General features: G+C 35.8%; 1 pseudogene; it reads right to left on the bottom strand.

The window, feature by feature from the left end:
• Positions 1 to 14359: 14359 nt before the first annotated feature.
• Positions 14360 to 14764, bottom strand: LOC114052440 (annotated as a pseudogene).
• Positions 14765 to 15446: the final 682 nt, after the last annotated feature.

Genomic DNA, 15446 nt, shown 5'->3' with positions numbered 1-15446 from the left:
CACACATGCATATATATACACACACGCATGCACACACACACATATACACACACATATGTGTGTGTGTGTGTGTGTATATATATATATATTATATATATATGTATGACAGATGATAGTACAACAGGATATATTATGGTGCAATGGTGAATAACCATTCATCAAACTGATATCAACATCTATGTTGTGTCCCCTAACCAGGAGTATCCTCTAAGCTGGGTATTGGGTCTTCTTTTTTTTCCCCCATGTGTTCTCTCTATGCCATCTCATCATTTATCATACCATAGAATCAGTTTCTACATACAAGACTACCTGAATAAAATAATCAACCCTCTTATTTCTCCTGAATATCAGTAACACATTATTAATTAGCTTGTATATACAGGATTTTTTAAGTATATGAAACTCAATTTTTCCAAAACAGAAATCATCATCTTTATCTTAAACCTGCACCTCATGCTTCTGCCCTATTTCTGTTTATAGCACCAACAATTCTTTAAGTCTACAGATTTCCAACCTCAAAGTTATTTTTATCACTGTACTTTTCCTCATCCCCCATATGCAACTGGTTGCCAAGTGCTGTAAATTCTCTGAAGAAGGAGTGATCAGTAGAACTCCTGCTTAATTTGGTAAATTCCCCAAATCCAATTGGTAAAATTACAGGATATGGACCTTGTTCCATCTCAAAGTGAGGGCACTCTCAAGGAATGTTCCCATGGAGCACCTTGCTGGAAGAAGAAAGTGAATTATGGTTAGGAGTTTCTAGTGAGACTGGGGATGAGACTCTGGGATGATTGCCCGCTTTCAGGGGAAATGAAAGTCATATGTTTGCCAAGATAAGCCTGACTCTGGAGGTTCTTACATTTCTGAATGCCTTTTTCTACATTTCTATTTCCTTTTATTAATGTATGTCAAATAAAATGAAGAATGGACATTTCTGGACATGTTGACTACTTCATGAGCAATGTTGAGTTTGAAAGTTCCTGAATTCCAGAATCAAGCACCAGAGGCCCTTAGGGAGATTTCCTTAATAGCATGCTTCTCAGAGATGAACATTGTCAACAGCATCAACCCATAGCTGGAGAATGAAATACAGGCCATACCTGGCCAGGATATTTGTACCTTCTTAAGCCAATGTTATTATCTTATGATTTGCCTTAAGAGTGTAGGCCCAAGGCAAATGTGAAATAACTGCTCAGCAGTCCCATAAAAGTCCTTAACACCTTGTGGGAGAATATTGAATGAGATAATTGTGTTTTATATTTCTTACATTTGTTGATGTACACATTTGTATCACCATCTCACACACTTTTTAAATGATATTTTATTTTCCCCAATTACATGTAAAATATTATTATTATTATTTTTAAATTTTGAGTTCCAAAGTCTATTCTTCCTTCCCTTGCATGACCTTTCCCTGAAATTGTAAGAATCTGATACAGGTTATACATGTACAATCATGCAAAATGTATTTCCAAATTGGTCATTTTGTGGAAGAAAATTCAAACCGAAAAAATAAAAGAAAGTGAAAAATAGTATGCTTTGGTCTCTAACAGACACCATCAGTTCTTTCTCTGAATGTGAGTAGCATTTTTCATCATGGGCCTTTGGGATTATCTTGGTTCATTGTGTGTGGGATGCCCCTGTGAAGACTTCTCAGTGTAATTAAGGTTTGGGATAAGATTATCCTGAACTTGGAGATAAGTTCCAGAGACGGTATAGGATAAGTATGGATTTCTATAGTTCCCTTGTTCTCACAGTCTGACATCAGTAGTTAAAGATTGCCAAGTCTGAAACCTCCCTGTACCTCCGCATTTGGTCATGGTGACCTTCCCACAGCAGGGTCTAGCTCCTTCCCACTGCAGTGTTTAGCTTGATCGCACATACTAAATTGTGAGTTTTTGCAGGAAACTAAGGTGATGGATATGTATATTGTTTCTTTGTTCTCTGTCTCTGGGAATAGATTTTTGTGCATAGATTGTAAGCCAAATATTGGATAGTTGGTGGGAGGAGGAATTTTCCCAGTTTCTGCTATTTAAACTGGCTTTTTGCTTCTGTACTTGTCTTCCTCCATCAGAAATCATGCTGGTGAGAGGAACACCCAATTCTCCAGAATTGAAATAAACTTTCTGTTCCTACCTTGAGACACCACTGAGTTTTTTTTTTTTTTTTTAGGTCGCTATCCCACACAATTGTAATGCTGAGAACAGCTAAGTCATTAACAGTTGTTCATTGTACAATATAGCTGTTACTGTGTATAATGTTCTCCTGGTTCTGTTCATTTCACTCAGCATCAATTCATGTAAATTTTTCCAGATTTTTCTGAAATAATCTTCCTTGTTATTTTGCATCATACAATAATATTCCATTACAACCATATACCATAATCTATTCAGTCATTCTCCAGTTGATAAGCATCCCCTCAATGTCTAATTCTTAGCCATCACAAAAAGAGCTGCTATTAATATTTTTGTACAAATAGGTTCTCCCACACCCTTTTAAATTCTCTTTGGGATACAGACTTAGAAGTGGTATTGCTAGATCAAAGGGTATGCACAATTTTATAGCCTTTTGGTCATAGTTTCAAATTGCTCTCCAGGATGGTTGGATCAGTTCACAACTTACACCAACAGTGCATTAATATCCCAATTTCCCCAATCTTTTCAAATATTAATAATTTTTTTTCCATCATATTAGCCTATCTGATGGATGAGAGGTGGCACCTCAGAATTATTTTTAATTTGCATTTCTCTAATAAAATGCTTTAAAACATTTCTTCATATGACTATAGATACCTTTGATTTCTTCATCTTAAAACTGACTATTCATTTACTTTCACCATTTATTAACTGTGGAATGACTCTCATTTTTAAAATTTTTGGCTCAGTTCTCTTTTATCAGAGAAAATTGCTGTAAAGAAATTCTCTCCCCAATTTTCTGCTTTCCTTCTAATTTTAATTGCAATATTTTTGTTTGTGCAAAAGAATTTAAAATTCATATAATCAAAATTTTCCATTTCACAATTTGTAATGATCTCTATTTCTTCTTTGGTCCTAAATTCTTCATTTGTCTATAGATATGACAGGTGAACTATTCCATATACCCCTAATTTCGTTATGGTATTACCCTTTATGTTCAAAGCATTTGACCTTATCTTGGCATGTGGTGTGAGATACTGATCTATAGGTAGTTTCTGCCATACTGTTCTTTAGGTTTCCCAACAGTTTTTGTCAAATAGTGAATTTTTGTTCCCAAATCTTGGATCTTTGGATTTATCAAACACTAAATTGCTACAGTCATTTACTACAATGCATTTTGTATCAAATCTATCCACTGATCCACCATTCTCTTTCTTTCTTTCTTTCTTTCTTTCTTTCTTCCTTCCTTCCTTCCTTTCTTTCTTTCTTTCTTTTTTTCTTTTTTTTTTTGTGAGACAATTGGGGTTAAGCGACTTGCCTAGGGTCATATAGCTAGTAAGTGTCTAGTGTCTGGTCTGAGACCAGATTTAAATTCAGGTACCCCTAACTCCCAGGGATGGTGCTCTATCCACTGTACCACCTAGCTATTCCTTACCACTTTATTTCTTAACCAGTACCAGATTGTTTTAATGATTACCACTTTATAATACAATTTGAGATCTGGTACAACTAGACCACTTTCCATCACATTTTTAAATTAATGCCCTTGATATTCTGGACCTTTTGCTTTTCCAGATGAATTTTGTTATTATTTTTTTCTAGCTCTATAAAATATTTTTGGTAGTTTGATTGATGCAGCACTGCATAAGTAAATTAATTTAGGTAGAATTGATATTTTTAATATATTGGTTTGGTCTATTTATGGCAATTAATATTTTTTCAGTTTTTTAGATTTGACTTTATTTGTGTGAAAAGCATTTTGCAATTGTGTTCATATAGTTCCTAGGTTTGACTTGGCAGGTACACTCTTTTTTTTTCATCCAAAAACAAGGTTTATTGAAGATTTGCCATATTAGCTAGACTCTTAAGGAATCTGAGCATCTATGGGCTATTAGCTAGATTGTGAAAATCTGCACATCTTAATGGAGACAAGATGGACCTTATATACAGAAAGACTGTGGGAGCTATCTAGGAAAGGCCAAGTAGTCCATGAGGTAATAGAGTTATCAAGGGTGGGAAGTGGCCTGGGGCCATAGGGAGGCAAGACAATGGAGGGGAGATTGGGTGTAGCCACCGGGAAAGGCCAGTTGATGAGATTATAGCCTCAGGCAAATGCCAGAGATTTGGCCATTTGGCAGGTACATTCTTAAATGTTTTATATTGTCTGAAATTACTTCAAATGGAATTTCTCTACCTCTGGATGCTGGGCTTTGTTGCTAATATAAAGAGATGCTCATGATTTATAAAGATTTTGTCTCCTGCAACTTTGCTTAAGTTGTTAATTATTTAAAATAGGTTTTTAGTTGATTCTCTAGTATTCTGTAATTATACCATCATATCATCTGCAAAGATTGATAGTTCTGTTTCCTCATTGCTATTGGAATTTCTTCAATTTCTCTTTCTTCTGTTATTGCTATAACCAGCATTTCTAGTGCAATATTGAACAGTAGTGGTAATAATGGACATCCTTACTTTACCCTTAATCATATTGGGAAGTCTTCTAGCTTATCCACATTGCAGATAATGCAAACTGATGGTTTTAGATAGATGCTACTTACTGTTTTAAGGAAAGCTCCATTTGTTCTTATGCACTTGAATTAATTTTTAATAGGAATGGATGTTGTATTTTGTGAAAACCTTTTAATGTGTCTATTGAGAAAATCACATGATTTCTGTTATGTTTTTTATTAATATGGTAAATTCTGCTGATAGTTTTCAGAATATTGAATAAGTCCTGCATTCCTAGTATGTATTCATACTCACCATAGTGTATGATCCTTGAGATATATTGCTGTAATCTCCTTGCTAGTATTTTATTTTAAAATTTTTCATCAACATTCATTACAGAAAATAGTCTATAGTTTTCTTTCTCTGTTTTCTCTCTTTCTGTTTTAGGTATCAGCACCGTATCTGTGTCATAAAAAGAAATTGGTAGGACACCTTCTTCACCTATTTTTCCAAATAGTTTATATGGTATTTGGATTAATTCATTCTTGAAATGTTTTGTAGAAAAAATGTTTGGTAGAATTTGCTTGTGAATCCATTTGGCCCTAGGGATTTTTCCTTAGGGAGACAATTGGTGACTTATTCAATCTCTTTTCTTTTTTTTAAAGATGGGCTTAAGTATTTTATTTCCTCTTTTATTACCTAAATGTATCAATTTATATTGTTGTGAATATTCATCCATTTTACTTAGGTTCTCATATTTATTTGCATATAATTAACCAAAATAGCTCCTAATAGTTGTTTTAATTTCTTCTTTATTAGTGTTGAAGTCTCTACTTTCATGTTGATACTGATAATTTGATTTTCTTCTTTCCTTTTTCAAAATCAAAATAACCAATGGTTTATCTGTTTTGTTGTTTGTTTTTCATAAAGGCAGCTTCCTTTTCTAAAAAATAAATATTTTTGGTTTTCAACATTCACTTCCATAAGATTTTGAGTTTTAAATTTTCTCCCCCTCCCTCTCCTCCACTGTCACAAGACAGTGTGCAATCAGATATAGGGTCTACTTATACATTTATATTAAGCATAGTTTCCCATTAGTCATGATGTAAAGAACAATTACAACTACTGGGAGGAACAATGAGAATGAAGCAATAAAACAAAACAACAAAGGGAAAGGAGAGCAAGTAGCAATGCTTCCATCTAGATTCAGATTCCATAATTCTTTCTCTGGATGTGGATAGCATTTTCCATAATGAGTCTTTTGGAGTTGTCTTAGATCCTTGCATTACTGAGGAAGGCCAAGTCTGTCAAAGTCAGTCATTGCATAGTGTGGTTGCTACTGTGTACAATCTTCTCTTGGTTCTGCTCATTTCACTCAGAAAAGTCTTTCCAGGTTTTTCTGAAGTCTGCCTGTTCATAATTTCTTATAGCTCAAAGTATTCCATTACATTCATATACCACAAGTTGTTCAACCATTCCTCAATTAATGGGCATCCCTTCAATCTCCACTTCTTTGCCACCACAGTAAGAACTACTATCCTTTTCCCATTTTTATGATCTCTTTAGGATACAGATCTAGAAGTGGTATTGATGGGTCAACAAGTATTCACAGTTTTATAGCTCTTTGGGCATAACTCCACATTACTCTCCAGAATGGTTCGATCAGTTCACAACTCTACCAACAATGCATTAGTGTTCCAATTTCCCACATCCTCTCCAACATTTGTCATTGTCTTGTTTTGTCATGTCATGATCTGATGGATGTGATGTGATACCTCAGAGTAGTTTTGATTTGCATTTCTCTAATTAATAGTAATTTAGAACATTTTTTCATATGACTATAGATAACTTTAATTTCTTCCTCTGAAAACTGCATGTTCATATCCTTTGACCATTTATCAATTAGGGAATGACTTGTATTCTTATAAATTTGATTCAGTTCTCCATATATTTTAGAAATGAGACCTTTATCAGAGACACTGGCTGTAAAAATTCTTTCCCAGTTTTCTGTTTCCCTCCTAATATTGGATGCATTGGTTTTGTTTGTGCAAAAGCTTTTCAGTTTAATGTAATCAAAATTACCCATTTTGTATTTTATAATGTTTTTTATCTCTTGTTTGGTCATAAATTCTTCTGTTCTGCATAAATCTGACAAGTAAACTATTCCTTGTTCTCCTAGTTTGCTTATAGTATCAGTCTTTATATCTAAATTGTGTACCCATTTTTATTTTATTTTGGTATACAATGTAAGATGTTGGTCTCTGCCCAGTTTCTGCCATACTATTTTCCAGTTTTCCCAGCAGTTTTTGTTAAATAGCGGTTTCTTATCCCAGAAGCTGGAGTCTTTGGATTTATGAAATAGTAGATTAGTATAGTCATTGACTGTTGTGTTTTGCATATGTAACCTATTGGACTGATCCCTCACTCTATTTCTTGGCCAGTACTAAGTAGTTTTGATGATTTTTGCTTTATAATACAATTTAAGACCTGTACAGCTAGGCCACCTTCCCTTGCAGTTTCTAGTTTTAATCATTAGCTCAATGGTTTTCACACTTTCAATTTTATTATTCTCTCCTTTGATTTTCAGGTTTTCTAATTTGGTTTTCAGTTGGGGATTTTAAATTTGTTTTTTTCTAGTTTTTTAGTTACATATCCAATTCATTGATCTATTCTTTATTTTATTGATGTGTTTAGATATATAAAACTTCTCCTAACTACTGCTTTGGCTGCATACCAAAAATTTTGGTATGTTATCTCATTTTTGACATTTTTTTAATGAAATTATTGAGAGTTCTTAAGATTTGTTCTTTGACTCAGTTGCTCTTTATTATTAGGTTATTTAGTTTCTAATTATTTTTCATCTATCTTTCTACTGCCCTTTATTGAATATATTTTTATTGCATTATGATCTGAAAAGGATGCATTTAATATTTCTGATTTTCTACTCTTTGTTGTGAGGGTTTTGTGTCCTAATACATGGTCAATTTTTTCTGTAGGTATCATGTACCACTGAGAAAAATGGTATATTCTTTTCTATTCCCATTCAATGCTCTCTAGAGGTCTGTCATATCTAACTTTTCTTTAAAGTTTTGTTTTTTGGGGGGGAGGGCTAAGCAATGGGGTTAAGTGACTTACCCAGGGTCACACAGCTAGTGATTATTTTGTGTCTGAGGCAAGATTTGAACTCAGGTCCTCCTGAATCCAGAGCCAGTGCTCTATCCACTGCACCACCTAGCTGTCCCTCATGCCTAAATTAAAAAAAAATTATTCACCTTCTTAACATCTTTCTTGTTTATTTTTTGGTAGATTTAACTATTTCTCAGAAGGAAAAGTTGTGACCTCCCACTAGTATAGTTTTACTGTCTATTTCCTTCTGTAACTCATTTAACTTTAAGAATTTGGACGCTATGCCATTTGGTGCAAAATATGTTTAGTAATGATGTTACTTCATTGTCTATGGTATCTTTTAGCAAGATGCAGTTTCCTTGCTTATCTCTTTTAATTAGATCTATTTTTGCTTTTACTTTGTCTGAGATTATGATTTCTTTCCCTCCTTTTTTTTTTTAACTTCAGCTGAAACATAATAAATTTTTCTCCAGTTCCTTACCTTTACTCTGTGTCTGTTTCTCTACTTCAAGGGTGTTTCTTGTAAACAATATATTGTAGGACTCTGGTTTTTATTCCATTTTACTATATGCTTCCATTTTATGGGTGAGTTGACAACATTTACATTCATAATTATGATTACTAACTGTGTGTTTCTCTCCATCATATTTTTTCCCATTTATCCTTTTTTTTTGGCAAGGCAATTGGGGTTAAGTGACTTGCCCAGGGTCACATAGCTAGTGAATGTTATGTGTCTGAGGCCGGATTTGAACTCAGGTCCTCCTGACTCCAGGGCTGGTGCTCTATCCACTGTGCCACCTAGCTGCCCCCATTTATTCTTTTCTCTCTGTCACTCTCTGTCTCTCTCTGTCTCTGTCTCTGTTTGCCTTTATCCATTTCACCTTGTCACTCCTCATCAGTGTTTTGCTGCTGATCACTGCCTTTCCCAATCTGCTCTTCTTTTTATCAGTTCCCCTCTTTCTCTTATTCCCCATCCACTCTTACTTCCTTATATGATAAGATCATTTTTTATCACCAATTGAGTGTGTGTGTTATTCTCTCTTTCAGCCAGTTCCAATGAAATTCAAGCAATGCCCACCACTCCATGTTTCCCTCCCCTGTAATAGGTCTTTGGCCCCTCTTCATATGAGACAATTTCCCATTTTACCTCTCCCTTCTATTATCTCCCATTGTAATTTTCTTTGTCATCCTTTAATTTTTTTAATATCGTCCCATCAAGGTCAACTTATATATGTACCGTGTGTCTATGTATACTCCTTCTAACTGCCCTAACATTGATAAGGTTCTCAAGAATTACACGTTATCTTCATATGTAAGGATTTAAATAGTTTAACTTTATTGAATCCTTTATGATTTGTCTTTCCTGTTTACCTTTTTATTCTCTTCTTGATTCTTGTATTTGAAAATCTATTTGTTTTTGTTCAACTCTGATCTTTTCATCAGGAATGCTTGAATTTTTTTTTTTTTTTTCTGTCTACCTGCAGTATTTTCTCCTTGACCTGGGACTTATAGATTTTGGCTCTTATATTCTTGGGACTTTTCATTTTGGAATCTCTTTTGGGTGGTGATTGGTTGATTCTTTCAATTTCTATTTTACCTTCTGCTTCTAGGACATTGGGGAAGTTTTCCTTGATAATTTCTTGAAATATGGTGTCTAAGCTCTTTTTATTTGTCATGACTTTGAGGTAGTATAAAAATTCTTAAATTACCTCTCCTGGATCTATTTTTCAGACCAGTTATTTTTATGATAAGACATTTCACATTTTCTTCTACTTTTTTATTCTTTTGATTTTGATTGATTCTTAATCTCTCATGGGCCATTTGCTTCCACTTCCTCATTTCTAATTTTTAAGGAATTATTTTCTTCAGTGACCTTTTTTCCCCTCTTTTTCCCCATTTAGCCAATTCTACTTTTTAATGAGTTATTTTCTTCAGTGAATTGTTTCTTTTTTTCTTTTCATTTTTTGGGCTTCCTTTACAAGCTGTTGACTCCTTTTTCATGATTCTTTTACACCAGTCTAATTTTTTTTCCAAATTTTTCTTATACTTCTCTTATTTTATTTTTAAAATCCTTTTTGAGTTCTTTGAGAAGTTTTTTTGGGGCCTCAAACCAACTCACATTTTTTTTTTGAGGATTCACATATAAGCATTTTGACATTGTTGTCATCTCACTTTGTGTTTTGATTTTCACTGTCACTATTGTAACTTTTTATCATCAGTTTTTTTTTGTTTTTTAAAACCCATTTCCCAGCCTATTTTATGACTTTTAAAGTTCTGCTCTGCTTCTGAGGTAAAGGGACCACTCTCTAAAGCCTTTTGCCTTTGGGGCCAGGGCATGGCCACTGACCTGTGCTGACCTGTGATAAGACTCAGAGCCTCTTGCTGACTTGCTGGGGTGCAGCCTGCTACTGGCTTGCCCGTATTCTGCTTACATTGGGCTGTGGTCACCTTTTACCTGAGGGAAACACTCCCTTCTTGCTGACCTAAGTCATCCATTACTGGAAATTGTTTCACTCCCTTTTGTTGGTTGTATCACTTCAGATTTTGTTTCAAGTCATTATTTTATACTTGTTTGGAAATGAATTTTGGAGAGTTTAAGTGACTTCCTGCCTTCTTAGCACCACCCCTGTCTCACACTTTCCCATGGTGTGATGAAGACTGCCCCATACTCAATATCCATATACACATTTATTACCACCTTTATGGATGTGATCCCTGTTACCTACTTCAGGGTAGACATGAGTTATTTCTATCTTTGTTTTTAGAGATTTCCCTGGAGTTTTACTTAGTTTAGGGTAAAAGTAGAAAGAGAAGACTGACCCTCTTGGGAGTCAGATCCTCCCTCCTCACCTCTCTAAGAGTTACTCAAGTCTGTGGGAGACCAGAGTTCCTTGGTGGGAAGAGAGTCATAGATAGGGGGATATACTACCTCCACATCTTATCAGTCTCCTTCACTCTAATCACATACCCACCACTTAGCTAGTTCTGGTTATTTCCTCTAGCCAGGATTATTGAAATAGCTTTCTAATTCATCACCTTAATTCTAGTCTCTCCCCTTCTCCATTTCTGAAAGCACTGTTTTGGCCACACCACTCTCCTGCTCAAGATGCTTCAGCTGCTTTCAGGGTAAAATTAAACTCCTCTGTTTGGCATTTAAAATCTTTCACAATTGTGCTCAGCCCACCCATCTATCCCCTTTTGTGTACCTTATGTTCCAGTCAAGCTGCTTAACCCAAGTTTGACTCAAACTAAGGTTGACATTGCATCCCATCTCCCACCTTTTCTTTTGTTCTGAGTATTCTCCCTTCCTGAAATGAACCTACTATTAGAATTCTTACTTTTCTTCAAGGCCAAGCTTAAGTGCCACCTTCTACATGAGGTCTTTCCTGATCATGCAGTTAATGTTCTCCCTCCTTTACTTATTTTTCCATATATTCAGCTTGTACCAAAAGCTTTAGTGTAGATTTTAACCTATTAAAGCTTAAGCATGCACTAAGATTTTTGGCACAACTAATGTATCTGGAAAATTATAAATATGACATTGTCTGCATACATGTTATCCCAACCCTCTTCCCATGTAATTTCCCCCAAGTAAGCTTTTTTGAGAGCAAAGACTTTTCTTTTTGTCTTTGTATAATACATTTTGACATAGTAGGAGCTTAATAAATGCTAGTTGAATGAATCAATGAATAAATTTGTTCTCTTACCATTTAGCTAAATTAGAATTTTCTGAGAGTCCACCCTCTTTACACTACATGGGCTTGGCAAATGAAAAGAACTCAGGGCATATGTAATGCCACTATGACTTTTTAATGGAATCTATGTACCCCACAACTCTACTTGTCAGGTAGATCATATTTGGCCCACTGAGGTGGCTTCAGGGCCACTTAGGCCTCCTTGTTTTGATGATTGCTTTTTTATGGCTAACTTTCTCAAAGAAATGCTAATAATTAAAGTCAATGTATTTTTTCCACAGACTTTCATAGGTGATTTTCTATGAAGTCATTACATTATTTCATTCTTTTTACTCCACAAAGCATTCAAGAATAACTAAGACATGGATGGCATTATAAATTTAAGAGGATTTTTATTAGTTTGATGTTCAGTCATCTCCATCTGCAGAACCAAATTGGTCATATAATATTCCTTGCACATACCTCTTACATTGTACAGGTAAAATGAACCAACTGACAAAACCATAAGCTGAAACAATTCTAGTGAAAACAATAAAAGATGCAGGAAAAGTCACATCTTTTTATCTCTTTCTCACTATGATGCAGTAGTTCTCTTTCAAGGTCTTGTATTTCTCTACTTACATAAAGTTTTCTCCTGAAAATCAAACCTTAATTAAAAGAAAGAGCAGTAAAACATTCCAAAATATACACAAAACCAGAAAAGGTATAAAATGTAAATGCATATTCTTATGTTCACAGTCTTCTACTGCACTAGACATATTAAAATTAGTATTCAGATCTATGGGATAGAATTCTATTATTAAAGCAACTGAAGAGTTTTAATATTATAAATATGTATGACTGTAAAACTGTAAGAAATATATTCTGCTCAAAGTCCTACTAATGCTGAATATTTTAATGAAACTTATTGCATTTTTATATAAGTGGTAAAATTATCCACTTTAAAATTAGATAAAAAACTATTTGAGAAATAATTATGAATATGTGTTCATTATATTGGAGTTGGAGGACTGAGAGATAAGGGCATTAGGTCAAGTCCTTCAATCTGCCTCCAGATACTCATTTCCAAGATAATGCCCATAAGCACATTATGGCAATTGAATCTCAATATTTAGAGAATTCTAATTCATTTCCACTCCTCCTCCACAAAACTGAATCATTCACAGAAAGAGATTGTAAAAACACTGTAGACACACACATAAACACAGTTGTCTGAGCTTACTCAGAACACAAATGCAGGTATGTCTTTTGCTTCTGGGCTCTGTAGCCAAAGCCAATCAGTATGCGGGCCTTTACCAGGCTGTTAGCAAATGTTGGTTTAGTCTGTGGTATTTGCTTAATAATGGCATTGCTTTATCCTTGCTTTTAAGTTAATCACAAACAATCCTTCTCCTGTTTCTAGCCAGGAAGCCTCCCTTAAGTCCACTGCAAATCATCAGCATAATCTGTATAAATAATTAATCTGCTCCAATCTTATCCTGGCAACACCTGCACTAACACTGATTACCAGATGTGTAATTGCATTTCTATTGTATTTAAATAGATCTACTTGGAAAATTTTATTTCTTTTCCCCACAGCTCTATTTCTGCTTTCTCAAAAACCCCTCCCCCTCTTCTTCATTCATTAACCACTTTATTTTTACTCTTAGCACTTAAACATCTCTTGGCAGGGCAAGGCAGTGAAGTATGATACTCTCCTTTAACTAAGAAACACTATATCCTATTTATTCCTCAATCATGGCTTCTATGGGCTTGCATGGGGTTAAATAATCATACAGTATAGATCCAAGGAGAATGAATTAAAAGATAAGTCCATGAATATTCTCAATATTTGGTCCTGTTTCAGGGTGGAGGGAGGGGAGTTATAGCATTTTTTTTTAAATATAAGGATAGGTTTGAAATTACCTTACCACATTTTACCCTTGATAACTTAATTAGGTGGGAACACAGTCTCAATAAATCTTAGGTCTTAGAAAAGTCTTTGAAAGTCATTTAATGATATGAAATGATGCCAGAAATGAAGTATGTTTGAACTGTCTGATGTATTTTGTCATGTTATTTTTGTTCTACATCAAAGTGTTGAGTTAACTGGAATCAGGGAGTTCTAGTAAGTGGAGAATGAATTAAGCATGGCGGTTTTCTAGTGAAAAGCCTTGGATTTGGCCTTAGTCAGTTCTCTTTGCTACCTTCCTGTCATCTATTCCTTGGTGAGAACAATACCTTTAAAGCTCTGAAAGTTCTAGAGGATTGTTGACATTCCATATTCACATTTTAGTCCTACTGGAAGCCCTAGATCACCTGATGGCAGAGTTTTGTGTTGGGAGCCAAGGACAGATTGTTGATAGATTCACTGCTCAACAAAACAGTCCAGAGAGGAAACTATGCTGTGCCTAACTAGTTACTCTAAATCATGAAAGTTAAACTGAAATAGAAATTTTTCCCCACTGGCCACATATTAACATAGCAAACCAAAAATTGATATAATTTATGTTGTATTGTATTTTTATTTATTATTAAACATTTCCCAATTACATTTTAATCTGGTTGTTGAGAGGAGCTAAGTCTATCAAAGCTGGTCATCACACAATGTTGGTGTTATTGCGTACAATGTGCTCCTGGTTCTACTCACTTCACTTGGCATCATTCATGTAAGTCTTTCCAGGTTTTTCTGAAATCTGCCTACTCATCATTTTTTTTTTTTTTTTTTTTACTGTGGGATCTACTTTATTGGCTTGGGACCAACCATCAGATGTAGTTTAAAAAAAATACAGAATGGGCTTCAACCAGGACCAGGACAGCACCATATGTTTTCCATTTCTGGAGGGTTCCTTGACCAGAGTCAATTGGTACAAAACACTAGAGTGGGGAGGAGGACAAGGTGCAGAAATGAAGCATTCTGGTGTTAAGTTGGGTGGTAGTCATCGGCAGAGTTGACAGAGAACAGATGGACTGGCTTCAAGCTGTTTCCTTCTCGTAGGTGCTAACGCAGACTGGGCTGCCATGGGTTAGTGTCAGAATGAGCTTTCCATCCTGGAGTTCCCGAGTGAGTGTGGTCTCCTGTCCATCCCACTTCTGGACATGGACAAGTTTGCCTCCGTCCAGTGTGACAATAGACTTAATCTTCCTATCATCAGCTGTTGTATCATCAAACTCTACTCCGAGCTTGAAGGAGATCTCGGTGTTCTTGAAAGTGCTCTGAATCTTGATAGTGATGGTGTCCCCACTGACCTAGATGATGGTGGTGGGCTTGGTCAGGCTGGCCACCTGCCTTGTGGCAAAGCCAACACCAATGGACTTCATGTATTCATCAAAGTTCTTGCTGTCAACCAGCTTCCAGGTGCCAACGAAAGCATCTGCCATGGTGCTAGGCTAGAGGAGGTGCAGCTGGGCTGGACTGGGCTGGGGATGCTCTGTGAGGCGCTGGGTTCAGATCCCCAGGGCTGCACTGAGCCCCGCTGCATGGAGCTGAGAGGGCCTGGGGGTGGGGGTCTGGGTTAAGCAGCAGGCAGGCTGGTGGGGTAGAAGAGAAGGGATGCAGAAAGGTTCCCAGCTCTGAGTCACCTGCCAGTGCTGTCTCTTTAAGGAGCTCTCCTAATCACATGATGGAAAGAAAGCTCGGGAGACAGGATCCCAAAATAGGAAGACCCTGGCAAGCGGGCGGGGACTGCGGGCAGCAAGCTAGAGAGAGAGGGCCAGGCTGGGGAGCCTGCTCATCATTTCTTTTCTTTTTTTAAAATTTTTTAAAATTTTTAACATGTGTTTTTAAAACTTTGGGTTACAAATTTTGTCCCTTCCTCCCTCTCCACCCACCTTCACTGAAAAGGCAAACATCTCGATACAGGTGATAGATGTGTAGTCATACAAAACACTTTCATAGTAGTTCTGTTGTGAAAAACTAAATATATTTCCCTTCATCCTGTCCTACCCCCCATTTATTCTATTCTCTCTTTTGACTCTCTCCCTCCTCACTAGTGTTTGATTTTTATTATCCCCTCCCCCAATCTGTCCTCCCCTCTATCAACCCTTTGCTCTCTTATCCCCT

The sequence above is a fragment of the Vombatus ursinus genome, unplaced genomic scaffold, assembly GCF_900497805.2.
Source record: "Vombatus ursinus unplaced genomic scaffold, bare-nosed wombat genome assembly UNPS02014807.1, whole genome shotgun sequence".
Taxonomy (NCBI): Eukaryota; Metazoa; Chordata; class Mammalia; order Diprotodontia; family Vombatidae; genus Vombatus; species Vombatus ursinus.
Note: the sequence above shows the minus strand (reverse complement) of the source record. Positions and strands in the feature narration are given on the sequence as shown.